This window comes from Pseudorca crassidens, chromosome 8, assembly GCF_039906515.1.
Source record: "Pseudorca crassidens isolate mPseCra1 chromosome 8, mPseCra1.hap1, whole genome shotgun sequence".
Lineage (NCBI taxonomy): Eukaryota > Metazoa > Chordata > Mammalia > Artiodactyla > Delphinidae > Pseudorca > Pseudorca crassidens.
The window spans coordinates 35403903-35418826 of NC_090303.1; positions in this window are offsets into that span (position 1 = coordinate 35403903).

Here is a 14924-nt window from a genome sequence, read left to right on the forward strand (position 1 = left end):
ACGACAAACCCACAGCCAGCGTAATACACACAGTGAAAAGCTGAAAGCCATCCCACTAAAATCTGGAACAAGACAAGGATGCCCAGTCTCAGCACTTTTCAGCATAGTATTGGAAGTCCTAGCTATAGCAATCAGACAAGGAAAAGAAATGAAAGGTATCCAAATAGGAAGGGAAGAGGTAAAATTGTCATTATATGCAGATGAAATGATACACTATGTAGAAAATTCTACACTCCACACAAAAACTACTAGAACTGATAAATTCAGCAAAGTAGCAGGATACAAGAATAACATACAGAAATCTGTTGCCTTTTTTTTTACACTAATGATGAAATGTCAGAAAGGGAAAATTTTTTTTTTAAATGTCTCTTAAAATTACATCAAGAAAATAAAAAACTTTAGAACAAACCTGACCAAGGAGGTGAAAGACATATTATATATGCTCAGAACTATAAAACAGTGATAAAGAAAATTTTAGGTCATTTAAAGAAATGGCAAGAATATCTCATGCTCTTGGATTGGAAGAATTAATGTTGTTAAAACAGCCACGCTACCCAAAGCAATCTACAAACTTAATGTGATCCTTATCAAATTACCCATGACATTTTTCACAAAACTGGAATAACCCTAAAATTTGTATGGACCCATAAAAGACTCAGGATTGCCAAAGCAATCCTGAGGAAAAAGAACAAAGCTGGATGCATAACCCTCCAAACTTCAGACATACTACAAAGCTACAGTAATCAAAAGAGCATGATATTGGCACAGAAACAGACATATGGATCAATGGAAAGATTAGAGAGCCCAGAAATAAAATCACACACCTATGGTCACCTAATCTAAGACAAAGTGGGCAAGAATATATAATGGAGAAGATTGTCTCTTCAGCAATCAGTGTTTGGGAAAGCTGGACAGCTGTATGTCAATCAATGAAGTTAAAATACTCCCTCACTCCTACACAAAAATAAAGTCAAAATGGTTTAAAGACTCAAATATAAGACTTGACACTAGATGACAACATTGGCAAAACATTCTCTGACATAAATTGTAGCAATGTTTTCTTAGGTCAGTATCTGAAGGCAATAGAAATAAAAGCAAAAATAAACAAATGGGACCTAATCAAACCTATAAGCTTTTTGCACAGCAAAGGAAAACATAAAGAAAATGAAAAGACAACTGACAGACTGGGAGGAAATATTTGCAAATGATGTGACTGACAAGGGACTAATTTCCAATCTATACAAAGAGCTCATACAGCTCAACATAAAAAAAACCCAAACAGGGACTTCCCTGGTGGCACAATGGTTAAGAATCTGCCTGCCAATGCAGGGGACACAGGTTCGATCCTGGTCCAGGAAGATCCTACATGCCGCGGAGCAGCTAAGCCCGTGCGCCACAACTACTGAAGCCCACGCACCACAACTACTGAGCACACATGCCGCAACTACTGAAGCCCACATGCTCTAGGGTCCATAACTGCTGAGCCCATGTGCTGCAACTACCAAAGCCTGAAGCCTACCGAAGCTCTAGTGCCTAGAGCCTGTGCTCTGCAACAAGAGAAACCACTGCAATGAGAAGCCCACAGGCCGTAACTAGAGAAAGCCCGGGAGCAGGAACAAAGGCCCAATGCAGCTGCCGTAACTAGAGAAAGCCAGTGAGCAGCAACAAAGACCCAATGCAGCTGTAAATAAATAAATAAATTTAATCACTAAAACAAACAACGCAATCAAAAAATGGGGCAGAAGACCTAAAAGACATTTCTCCGAAGAAGACATACAGATGACCAACAGGCCCATGAAAAGATGCTCAACATCACTATTAGAGAAATGCAAATGAAAACCACAGTGAAGTATCACCTCACAAAGGTCAGAATGGCCATCGTTAAAAAGTCTACAAATAATAAATGCTGGAGAGGGTGTAGAGAGAAGGGAACCCTCCTACACTGTTGGTGGGAATGTAAATTGATACAGCCACTATGGAGAACAGTATGGAGGTTCCATAAAAAACTAAAACTAGAACTGCCATATGATCCAGCAATCCCATTCTTGGGCATATATCTGGAGAAAACCATAATTCAAAAAGATACATGCACCCCAGTGTTCACTGCAGCACTATTTACAATAGCCAAGGCATGGAAGCAACCTAAGTATCCATCGATAGATGAATGGATAAAGAGGATGTGGTACATATACATAATGGGATACTACTCAGCAATAAAAAGAATGCAATAATGCCATTTGCATCAACATGGAAGGACTTAGAGATTATCATAAGTGAAGTAAGTCAGACAGAGGAAAACACATATAAGATATCACTTATATGTGGAATCTAAAATACAATACAAATGAAATTATTTACAAAGCAGAAACAGACTTATAGACATAGAAAACAAACATGGTTACCAAAGGGGAAGGAGGGGAGGGATAAATTAGGAGTTTGGGATTAGCAGATACAAACTACTATATTAAATAAACAAGGTCCTACTGTATAGCACAGGGAACTACATTCAATATCTTAAACTATAATGGGAAAGAATATGTAAAAGAATATATCTATCTGAATACATATATATATATATATATATATATATATATATATATATATATATATATATATATATCTGAATCACTTTGCTGTACACCGGAAGCTAACCCAACACTGTAAATCTACTATACTTCAGTTAAAATTTTTTTTAGCAAAAGTAAGTGTTGGTGAGAATGTGGAGAAATTTTACCGATGGGAATGTAAAATGGTATAGCCAGAGCTCCTCAAAAAGTTAAACATAGTTACCATAAGTCCCAGCAATTCCACTCTTAGATATTGAATACATACCCAAGAAAAGTGAAAACATATGTCCATACAAAAAATGTACGTGAATGCTAATAGCAATGTTCACAATAGCCAAAAAGTGGAGACCACCCAAACGTCTATGGACTGATGAGTTGTGTATGCATACAATGAAATATTACTCAGCCATGGAAAGGAATGATGTACTGATTCATGCTACAACATGGATGAACCTTAAAAACATGCTAAGAGAAAGAAGCCAGACACAAAAGACTACATGTTGTATGGTTCCATTTACACAAAATGTTCCCAATAGGCAAATCCATAGAGACAGAAAAGCAACTTAGTGGTTGCCAGGGAGTGGGAAGAGGAAGGAATTGGAACTGATAGCTAATGGGTGCAAAATTTCTTTTTTGGGGTGATAGAAATGTTTTAGACCAGGTCATGGTTACACAAAATCTGAACATACAAAAAAACTTATTTTTTAAGTGATGAATTTAGTTATGTGAATTTCATCTCTAAAATGTTTTTAAATAAAATAAACACTAAAAAAAAAAAAGCTCAGATATTTGGTCTAAACTGTTTTATCTCTCAGACCTTTGCCTTGGCAACAGTAAATAACTTCTTGGTATTGTTTTGTCTACTTCTTTCAAATAAATATTTAGTACACTGGATCATCTTAAAGCCCAGTTGCCTTTCCTCAGACATTAGACTGATAAACTTGTTCCTACTTATGTTAATTTGGTAACTTGCCCTGAACTTATTTGCAAGTTTCTGTAAGGCAAAAATTTAGTAAATTACAAAATGCAGTAATTAAGAATAGAAGCAAAATCAGCAAATATATATATGTGCAACCAGGATTTCAATAGCAAATAAGCTGCAGTCTCAGCAGTTTTAAGTAATTAGTTCCACATTTATTGGACATAATTAGAAAATGCTCTGGTACTTGTTGACTCAAGGAGAAACCAGGACAAATGAAATGCCAATGCTTGCCTTAGTAAAGAGAGATACAAGGTAATACATCCATTAAAAAGGACCATAATTTAGAATTTAAAATTAGAATATTAGTAAATATAATGATCTACAAATTTATGAGATTATGATCAGGAAAGGAAAGAAATTTAAATACCATGTGTCTAATACATGAAAGAAGTCCCTGCTAATCCTTCGTCCCACCATATTATGTTACAGTCTAATGTCTTTCAGATTTGGTTGTCTGTAGCCCAGATCACCAATTAAGGAAGATTCTTATATCAAAAAACATATTTTGTGTGAGTATTCATGCATATGTGCAAGGAAGCCTGAAAGAATACTAATCCTCCAAAATGAATGATTATATAAAAATATTTCAATACCTCATGTTCTAAGATATTTATACCCACTTTTTATTCATTGCTTTTAAATAACCTTTGCATATTAAATGACAGTGTTTTAACCTCATGAGGGTTGAGTAAAGCAAACTTGAACCTGAATCAGTTCCTGATTCTTATCTATTTGTTACTCTGAACAATTTCACTTACTTCCCTAGGGTGTGGTCCTTTACCTGTAAAATAGGAACACTGAATTGGGAGCTAGATGATCTATAGGTTCCTTTCAGTTATAACGTCCTGAATGACACTGATAATGCTGTCTTTGTAAATAGTTTATGTACTTGAAATCTCATCTACTTACTTGCATCTATTAAGAACTATAAAGAGTCTGAGATTTTAACCTATTTGCAAGCTAACAAGTTAGTCTGCCACAGTCTCATGGATGCTGACATAAGACGTCAGAGACACAGGGATTTTATTACTCATGGCACATCAAGCAGCATAATATTATAAATGGAATGGATAAATGACAAGGTCCTACTGTACAGCACAGAGAACTATATTCAGTATCCTATGATACACCATAATAGAAAAGGATATATAAAAAAGAAATATGCATATATGTGTCACTGAATCACTTTGCTGTACAGCAGAAATTGACACAACATTGTAAATCAACTATACTTCAATAACAAGAATAAAATTTTTTTAAAAAGCTGCATGAGCTTCTTGTTCGTGTCAGTTCCCCTTGCCCAGCAAGTCCCCTGGGGACAGTGCTGAGGGCCCTATTTGGATGCTGTATGTGAAGAAAGCTTGTGTCACAGCTAAGAAATGCTATGCTTAGTGACTAGTCATTTATAAGGGTTGCAAGCAAACCTGCCCAACTTTTGCTGCAGTGGGAGACGTTATCTTTATTACACTGGACGATAAACAAACCTGGCCTTTGCTGTTGAGGGAGACACTTTTTATTTTCTAAGGCTTTAGCTATTTAAACATCCTTGAAAAGCTAGTCTGGAGCAAAAGCTGTGAGTGCCACTTGTTCACAAGATGTGCAGAAATGCAAGAGACTTGTGGAAAACTGTCTTCTGCTACCAGCTCATCCCAAAAGATAAGGTCAATTATTATCTTCTAATTTAATGTATACTATATATCATTACAGATTGATACAATTTATGCAAATATATATTATATACTCAATAATAGAATCCACGGTTTCAACTTTAATATGAAACTAATCACTGATTCTTTTTATTTAATGGATTTATCTTTCGAAAACAAAGTGCTTACTCTTAATGTATTTTTGTCTTTAAAACTAATGCATGTCAAAATGCTAACATCTTGGTGCATTACACACACTTATATACATATATGCACTCACACGTACTAGTGGATATATGCTAATTTTTCTAGCAGTCCCATTAAATTAGCATTTTCCACCTTTTTAGAAACCACCTCACCTCTACATGGATTCACAGAGGGTTGTGAAATCATGGGACCCAGTACTGGGGCCCCATCTGACCCCATCCCATGAATCATGGGCTCTGAAATAATGATGTGATTATGCAAACAGCAGGGGAGATTTGGGAGTACTAATTTTGATCCTGTAGGAGAGAAGGTTGTGTTCTTATCTCCGGGATCATTCAACCTCCATGGAAATATACCTTACAGACCTCCTGAACAGGAAGCTTAATTAGCTATGTGCCCTTACTGCTTCACTGTGAAATCCAAATCCATCACACATGCATCAAGGCTGTGCTCTCTACTGCTGCTCTCAGCCAAAGGTAGCTTGTGACGTGCATATGAAGGCAGGCTCATTCCCTGGAGACACTGACTTCTCCTACAACCAACTTTGACTTGAAAACAACCCGGTGGCCCTTCCCTGAACCCTCTTTAGATTACACAGCAACCTAGAACCCTTCTGCCTAACCATCCGTCCCTCTCTCTTTCCTTTTGGCTCAGAGTTACACTGTGGCCTGACAGCTTACCCTGTCTTCCCCAGTTCCCTCCTCATTTTCTCTCACAGGCATTTTTCCTAACAAAATCCTGCATATTCAATTATATTTAGGTGTCTTTTTCTTGGAAGACCTAACTAGATCACTAGCTGTTAGTAGGATCTAAAGGTGATGGTGACTATTTTGACTGTCACGTGGAATAAGCCTATTGAGAATCAGGAAAACACAGAGCCAGAGAGATGGAGAGAAGTGATAATGTTCTTTCAGTTCCTACAACGAGTCAATCTGAAGCCATAACTGTCTTCTTGGATTTATGTAGTCTATAAACCAGGAAGTCCCCTCCCTCTCCTTTCTCTCTCCTTTTCCATGAGAGCAGGAACGTTACCTGTTTCCCTCCAAGAGAGCAAAAACATGGTTGTCTCAGACTGCCTCTGAATTCTGAGTACTAGTATTTTGCTGGTCACCTGGTAGGAATCCAATACATATTTGTTGAATGAATGAAAAAATTACACTCTAATTTCTCTTTGTAATCTCTAGCCACTTTAAGGCTGGATTATTATGGAAATACAGTGGACAGCCATGGAACCAAGTGTACTTTAGTTCAGGAGATCCACTGAGCAGAATCTTTGTTCTATTCTACTTTGAATGCAGAAAAGGGTCTGAGTAATCCACCCTCAGGAAAGAAGAGCACTTATAAAGTCTACTTTAATATCATATATTCCAGGCTTTACTCTCTAGAGCTACATGCCCATAATAACAACTTTTTTGTTGTGCTTTGTTTTTTAGAGCCACACTGTCTTGTCCCATTAAATTAGCATTGTCCACCTTGACAGGCTCTGTTGGAGCAAACAAGAATTTCACAAACAATATGTTGACTGCTCTCCTCATAATCCTATATTATAATTTATAATTATTTTTTTCCCGAGCAAATGAAAACTACTAGAATTTACATAAGCTTCAAGAAAAGTGGGAATGAACGAGAGCTGCTATAATAATTCAGGGGTGCCACTGAAATTCCAGGATAAGAATGCCACAAGACTTCAAGAAAGATTAGATGAAGTTACTGGAAAGTACCAAGAGTTTCTCTTGATCTTTCATAGGCAATCCCTACATTTTGCAGTCCCAACCATATGGAGAGTGATTCCTTGGCTGTCAGTCCCAATGGCAAATTCCTAAAAGAAGGAATCTGGCCCAATTTAGGGATGATGTCCTACTACTCCTGGTAGTACTAACATGGTTGCCTGGCTCCCAGACTTGTGAGAATTTGTAGGGATTTATGAGGGCTTTTAAGAACAAGCCCTCCCAAAAGGGGGATCATTATTATCTGGCAGATACTCCAAAGGGTGACTTCCCCACATGGTATCCAATAAACATTTTCATCTTAATAAGCATTTTGAAATGGTGAAATTTTTTTTTTTTCTTTCCCCATGAAGTTCTTAACAGAACTGCATCTTCTTCTCAGTGAAAAAGACATGAGAGAGAAGTAGCAACATTATAGAGTCATGGAGAATCATTCTAATCCATATGTTATTAGCATCTGAGTCTACCAGAAAATTGCAGGCTCAGGCTCTTGCTAACTGAATCAGTCAAGTTGGGAACATACAGCTATGAGAAGAGGTATGCTCTGTTTTTATAACCCAGAGGTAATATGCCTGTGTCATCACAAGGGGTCATAGTGGTGGGAGGATTGAGAGAGGCATTTATAAATCTATTAAGCTATAGTACTGGAAGTTTGTATTTTATTATATAAAATACACGGCTCATCCATTTCCTTTCAAAAATAATAAAACTTTTAAAATGGGAAAGAAGCTATTTATTATTTTTTGTTTGTTTTGTTTTTGCGGTACTTGGGCCTCTTACTGTTGTGGCCTCTCCCGTTGCGGAGCACAGGCTCCGGACGCGCAGGCTCAACGGCCATGGCTCACGGGCCCAGCCGCTCCGCGGCATGTGGGATCTTCCCGGACCGGGGCACAAACCTGCATCCCCTGCATCGGCAGGCGGACTCTCAACCACTGCACCACCAGGGAAGCCCCGAAGCTATTTATTTTTAAAATCACTCATTAGTTAGAGCCAGTTCTGGGGCAGAACAGTTTGTTCATCCTCCCATTCAACTGTTTGAATCTGCCTTCATTGCCCTGGAGGCTGTGGTTTGCGATGCTGGCACACTTTTTATTGCTCTGTGCAAGGAGAAAAAATGAAAACATAAAGAGGGCTGCCAAAGTGCCTTTGTGTGTGTATCAGCAGATTAAAGAAAAGCCAAGAGAGGTATTGTTTTCATCCAGCCAAATGTTGGAGACTGTATATTTTACGAATCCACATGTGACAGGGAGAGAGAAATAATATGTGCACAACAGCCTAGATCTGTGTTCCTTTGTTAACTGTCTCTACAAGTTTGATTTATTTCAAAATGTGGAAAACCTGTACTGCCAACACATTTAAAAAGCAAATGATGAAAACTTCTCCTTGCTCGCCAAAATGTCCAAAGAACACTTCAGAGGCAGACGTGGACTAGATATGACTAAAGCTCAAAAAAAAAAAAGAGAAAAGACAAGAAAGAAAGACTACGACCAACTTTATTTTTGGACTCCTTTTTTTTTTTTTTTTTAATGTAGCAAGACAAATTTTTTAAATGTATTTTCTATGCATATATTTCTTTCTCAATCTATTCCACTGGCTATAAGAACATCACTTATGATTTAAAGAGAAGAAAGAAGACTGGAGTAATAAGTAAGACTCCTCCACCTACATTCTAAAGTAGACTTCAAGTTTTTTCCAAATAGAGTTTATAGACCAAAAAAGTTCAAATCATAAAAGTGACAGCTCTAATCTCCAATAGAGATCAGTATGGTTCTACAAACCACAACAGAGGAGTTTCTGTCAATTTTTCTTAGAATTATATTTATAATCCCAATAAAACTGAAGAGTTTTACATTTAACTTATCATGTAAATATATATTATTTAAAATAATTTTTATTTTGTTAATTTCAGTCTGCATATCCTATTTACCACATGATGTTGTACCTCAAGGCCTAGACTTCGTAGTCTCTGGGGGCCCCAAGTTATTTGATGAGGGTGAATGTGAATATATTCTCACCTGAAAAGGCCATTTGCTTTGTTATATTCTGATCATTTTTGCTTTTTTGTTTTTTTCCTCTGAGCCATTCGTCCATGCAACCAATATTTAGTGTATGCCTACTATGTGATAGACTCTGATTTAGGCACTGGAATTATATCAGAGAACAAAACAGACAGAATCACCTGTCATTGGAGGGCATATTTTAGTTGTCCTCCATTGACAGGTAAATAGGTAGTTATTTCAGATAATGATAAATACTATGGAGAAAAATAAGGCAGAAAGACATGTCAGTGTGGTGAGGATTACAATGACAATTTTAAATAGCATAGTGAATACAGGCCTCATTAGAAGGTGAAATTAGAGCAAATACTGATGGAGATGGATTCTGGAGGTAGAGAATTTCAGAGTTAGGGCATAGTCAGTGAAGAGGCCCAAAGATGGGATAAGTGTCTTGAGTTTCATATTTCTGAAAGATTTCCAAATCGAGGATGCCTGTGTGGCTATCACAAAGTGAACAAGGCAGAGAATGAGATGTGATGAGTTCAGAGAAAGATAATTTTTCATTTTAAGTCTTTGTATTTATGACATCATTTTACCTTGGCCAATAATTTAAAGAAACTACTTTGAAGGAATTAATAGTGTTTGCTTAATAATTAGTCTAATATCCATTATATCAAAGATAACTAAAAACCTGAAATTGGAAAAAAATATTTTAACTTGTTACATGAAATATACCTTATATGTTTTGATTTCAAATTAAAAAAAAATATATTCATGGGTTTTCAATTTGTTTATCTTAATTAGATCAAATAGCATTACTCCTGTGTAACAAATGATGCAGTAGCTTCCAGATGTCAAATTTTGGCTATTTTATCTTTCACTAAGTTTAGATTATTGATTCAGGTATGCTTTCTTCATATGTTTGGACATATATAATACCTAAAAATATGTAAAAATACCTAGTCTGATAGAGAGTATTGCAATGTACCCATATGACTTAATAGCCTAAAGAAGTGAGTATGTAATTTAATACTGTTATCACAAGTAAGTGTTGCGAGAAATACACTTCCAGGTATAACTGGAAATGAAGTTCCTCTCTTTCCATGTACACCCTCTTTAACCCCAATAAGGGCAGCCTTTGTATCATACAGCTAGTTTTCTAGCCTTGTTAATTTCATCAACAATGGATGAACAGTGATCCAAGCTGAAATAATCATGTTCTCTTTCTAAAGAACTTTGGATAGAGAAACAGAGACTGAATCAACATATTATATGGAGATTGGAGTTGTAAATTCATGGAGAGTAGAGGATAAGGTCAGGAAAATAACCAGCTAGATTCTGGTGCAAGCTAAAATTACTGACAAGCAAAAATTAGGACCTTGCAAAGAGAGCTGGGTTTCTGTGAGAAGAAGATAGTATGTCCCCAAAAGGATAGCGTTTAAGAGACTGGCTGCCAGCCAAATTTCTACTTCAGGTAAGGCCTGGCTATATTTACTGCTGTTGGCTTTCCATGAGAATATTCTCTTTATGATAAACATCCTTTTAATCTGAACTCTTTTGAGGGGGTTCTGTTTCCTGCAACCAAAGAGCCTTTACTATTGTTAGGGTCTGCTTATTGTAAGGACTGAATTTAAGTTAATAAAGTAAGCGTGTTGCATTGTTTAACCAGGCCTTTAAAATATTAAGTATGATAGTGAGACAGGCTGGGACTTGGGACCCTTTGCTACAGTGCTCGCACCTGGACAAATGTCTCATCAAGCAACAAAATACAAAGAAACTATAAGGGACTAAAAATAGCTACGTGCATGTGCAGCTGTGGCAAATTATGGACAAGATAAAAAAAGACCAAAAAACCCACTGCCACTTCTGAAGAGCCAAGAGCAAAAACAGGGTGTTGGGAGCAAAAGCAGGGTACTGCACATGTCCTCTACACACAACACCATCAAAGGGGTGGGCAGACCACCTAAGTCACCCCTCCAGCCCAACCCCTGGACACACCCCTAGCCTCACCCCATATACGGAACCAGCTTGCGCCCTCCCCCACCCCCCAGGGAGCCAGCAAGGGAACCTATTGCTTATTTTCATGCCCACCCCCGCTGCAGCAGGGGCCCCAGTAAAGCCTTGCCTGAACTTCTTGTCTGGCCTCTTATCAATTTCTATTGATTAAGGAAGGCCAAGAACCCTGGTTGGTAATAGATTTATGGCACCCAACATAGGGCTTACAATGCCCTCGTCCGCCTTTGCAATGTAACTATTCTGCCTGTGCTCTCAGAAACTACATGATCCATCTGTAGTTCTCCAGACTGAGGAAAAAAAAGAGGCCATGGTCATTGCTGTCAGCCATGCCTTGCAACCTCAGGACAACCCAAGGGAGCCAAGAAGCTTCACCATTTACTGGAGGTAAAACCAACAAGGGGGAATGCTTCAAATGTACGTCAACGAGCCACGGGGCCCAAAGTGCCAGAAAGAGCCCCCTGGTCCATGCGCAGTCTGCAAACAAACAGATCATTGTAAGTAGCACCGTCCCCAGTCCCAAAGGGGAAGGGGGACTCCCGCTCCTGAGACGGCCATGCTAGATGACTGAGGCGGCCCGGGGATTCTGGCAGCTCCCCGCCACAGGATGTCTATCTCCATCAAGGAGCTCCACGTGGTCCTTGAGGTGGCAGGTAAGAAAATCAATTTTTTAACTGATACGGGAGCCACTTACTCAGTCCTGATCTTTCACACTGGGCCTCTTTCCTCCGAAAGCTGTACAGTGACTGGTGTCGACAGAAAGCTTCACACCCATTACTTCACTGGGCCTCTCACTTGCCTATCTGAACAGCATTTGATCTCACGTGCCTCTTTAGTTGTGCCTGAGTGTCCGACCCACTAGTGGGGAGAGACCTTCTGGGCTCCCTTGAAACCATATTACCATTAGAAGGCCCTGAGCAACCCCTTTTCTTGACTCTAAGACAAATTAGCTGGAAGAACAAGGGCTTATTCCCAGCCGTATTCTACACACAGTTAACTCTGCAATTTGGGACAAAGGAATCCCTGGGAAGGCTATAAATGCCCGACCTGTAAAAATTAGCCTTAAGCCAGAAGCCGCTTGCCCTAACAAGAGATAGTACCCCATAAAGCTGGAAGCAAAAAAGGATTTGCAACGCCTCATAGATAAATTCTTAAAGCATGGCCTCTTAGTGACCTGTCAGTCTCTGTACAATACCCCTAATTCTGCCAGTTGTTAAGCCCAGTTGGGAATATTGAATGGCACAAGGCCTCAGAGCAGTAAATGATGCAGTGGTCCCTATACATCCCCTTGTGGCCAATCCTTATAATATCTTAGTTCAGGTGCCTGGCGATGCCAAATTGTTTACTTTGCTTGACCTCAAGGATGCCTTCTTTTGCATCCCAGTTCACCCCTCATCACAGGATCTGTTTGCCTTCAACTGGACTAACCCCCACGTGAGCCAAATGCAGCAATATACCTGGACAGTATCACCTCAGGGGTTCTGGGAAAGCCCATACTTGTTCGCCCAGGCCCTAGGAAAAGAACTAAGGGAAATACACCTAAAATAAGGGGCTATTCTACAGTATGTGGATGATATATTAATACGTAGCCCCACCATGGAGGCCTCAGATCAGAACACCATTGAAGTGCTTAATTTCCTTGGGCCCAGGGCTATAGGGTCTCCCAGAAAAAGGCACAAATCTCAAAACAAGAAGTTAAATATCAGGAATATACTGTAAAATCTGGAAGTAGACAGTTATCTCCAGATAGAAAACAAGCTATTTTAGGCCTAAGTGCCCCAAAGACAAAGAAACATCTTCGTACCTTCTTAGGCATAGCAGGATTTTGCAGAATTTAGTTTCCAGGATTCAGACTAATGGCTAAGCCTCTAGATGAAGCCCAGATATAGAACCATTACTTTGGACTGGGAGACAAGAAAAGGCTTTTAATAATATCAAACAGGCCCTCACCAGAGCTCCTTGCTCTGGGTCTCCCCAACTTAAAAAAGCCATTCATCTTGTATGTCGCTGAAAAGCAGAGGACAGCTCTGGCGGTCCTTGTACAAAAGCTAGGAGAAGTTTCTCAGCCTATAGGCTATTTTTCCAAACAACTACATTCTGTGGCCCGAGGTTGGCCTGGCTGCCTCCAGGCAGTGGCTGCCACCATGTTATTAGTGGAAGAAGCTAACAAGCTTACCTTTGGAAAGCATTGGAAGTCCAGACCCCCTATCAAGTGTAAGGGATTCTAGAGATTAAAGGCCACCGTTGGCTAAGTGGAGGCCACCTTACTAAATGCCAGGCTTTACTCCATGACTCCCCAGAGGTAACCTCAAAACTTGCCACACCCTTAATGCAGCTACACTGATGCCTGCTGAGAGCCCAGAACTAGTACATGCCTGCCTCAAAACTCTTGACCAGGTTTATGCCTGTAGGCCTGATCTAACAGACCAGGCCATAGCAAACCCTGAGGAACAGTGGTTTACTGATGTAGTAGTTTCGTTAAAGATGGAGTCAGGAGGGCAGGGTGTGCTATTGTGAGTGCTCATAGCGTCACAGAAGCAAAACCTTTGCCACCCAACCCTTCAGCCCAGAGGGCTGAACAGGTAGCCCTAACCTGTTCAGCCCTATTTACCCTCACTTTTTACTACCTGTAACATTATTAAATTTCAGTCCTAAATTTTTGTTGCTCAGGTTGCAAATCTATGATAAGGTGAACATGCGAGAGGAAGATATTTTGACCCACATTTTGGCAATTGCAGTGCCCCCGGAATACGCGAGGGATTAGCTCCAGGCTTCCCTGCAGATAGAAAAATCTGGGAATGTTCAAGTCCCTTATATAAAATGGCATGGAAGAGTCTGCCCTCCAGATCCACAGGTTCTGCCTGGATCACAGAATGACAGGTTCTGGGGATGAATTTACAGTTGGATGGAGCCAGTGGGCCATACTGTATATTTCTATGACTGTTTTTTTCCATTATAAACTATGTCCAACCTTAAAAGTCAATATGAAAAGGATCTTAAATTCCAACAAACTAAAGTCCAGGACCAGATGGCTTCAGAGGTGAATTCTATCAAACATTTAGAGAAAACTTAACACCCATCCTTCTGAAACTATTCCAAAATATTGAAGAGGAAGGAACACTTCTGACCTCATCCTAAGAAGCCACCAGCATGTATACCTCATGCCAAAACCAGACAAAGATATCACAAAAAACAAAAGTATAGGCTAATATCACTGATGAACATAGACACAAAATTCCTTAACAAAATACTAGCAAACCAAATCCAACAATATATTAAACAGGATCATACACCATGATCAAGTAGAATTTACCCCAGGGATGCAAGAATTTTTCAAGGTCCACAAATCAATCAATGTGATACACCATATTAACAAACTGAAGAATAAAAACCATTTGATCATCTCAATAGATGTAAAAAATCTTTTCATAACATTCAACATCCATTTATGGTAAAAGAAAAAAAGCTCCAGAAACTGGGAATAGAGGGAACATAACCCAACATAATAAAGGCCATATATGACAAACCCACAGTTAACATCATACTCAATGGTGAAAAGCTGAAAGCATTCCCTCTAAGATCAGGAACAAGGCAAGGATGCCCACTCTCACCAGTTTCATTCAACATAGTTTTGGAAGTCCTAACCACAGCAATCAGAAAGAAAAAGAAATAAAAGAAATCCAAGTTACAAAGGAAGAAGTTAAACGGTCACTGTTTGCAGATGACACAATACTATACATAGAAAATCCTAAATATGCCATCAGAAAACTATTAGTGCTCATCAA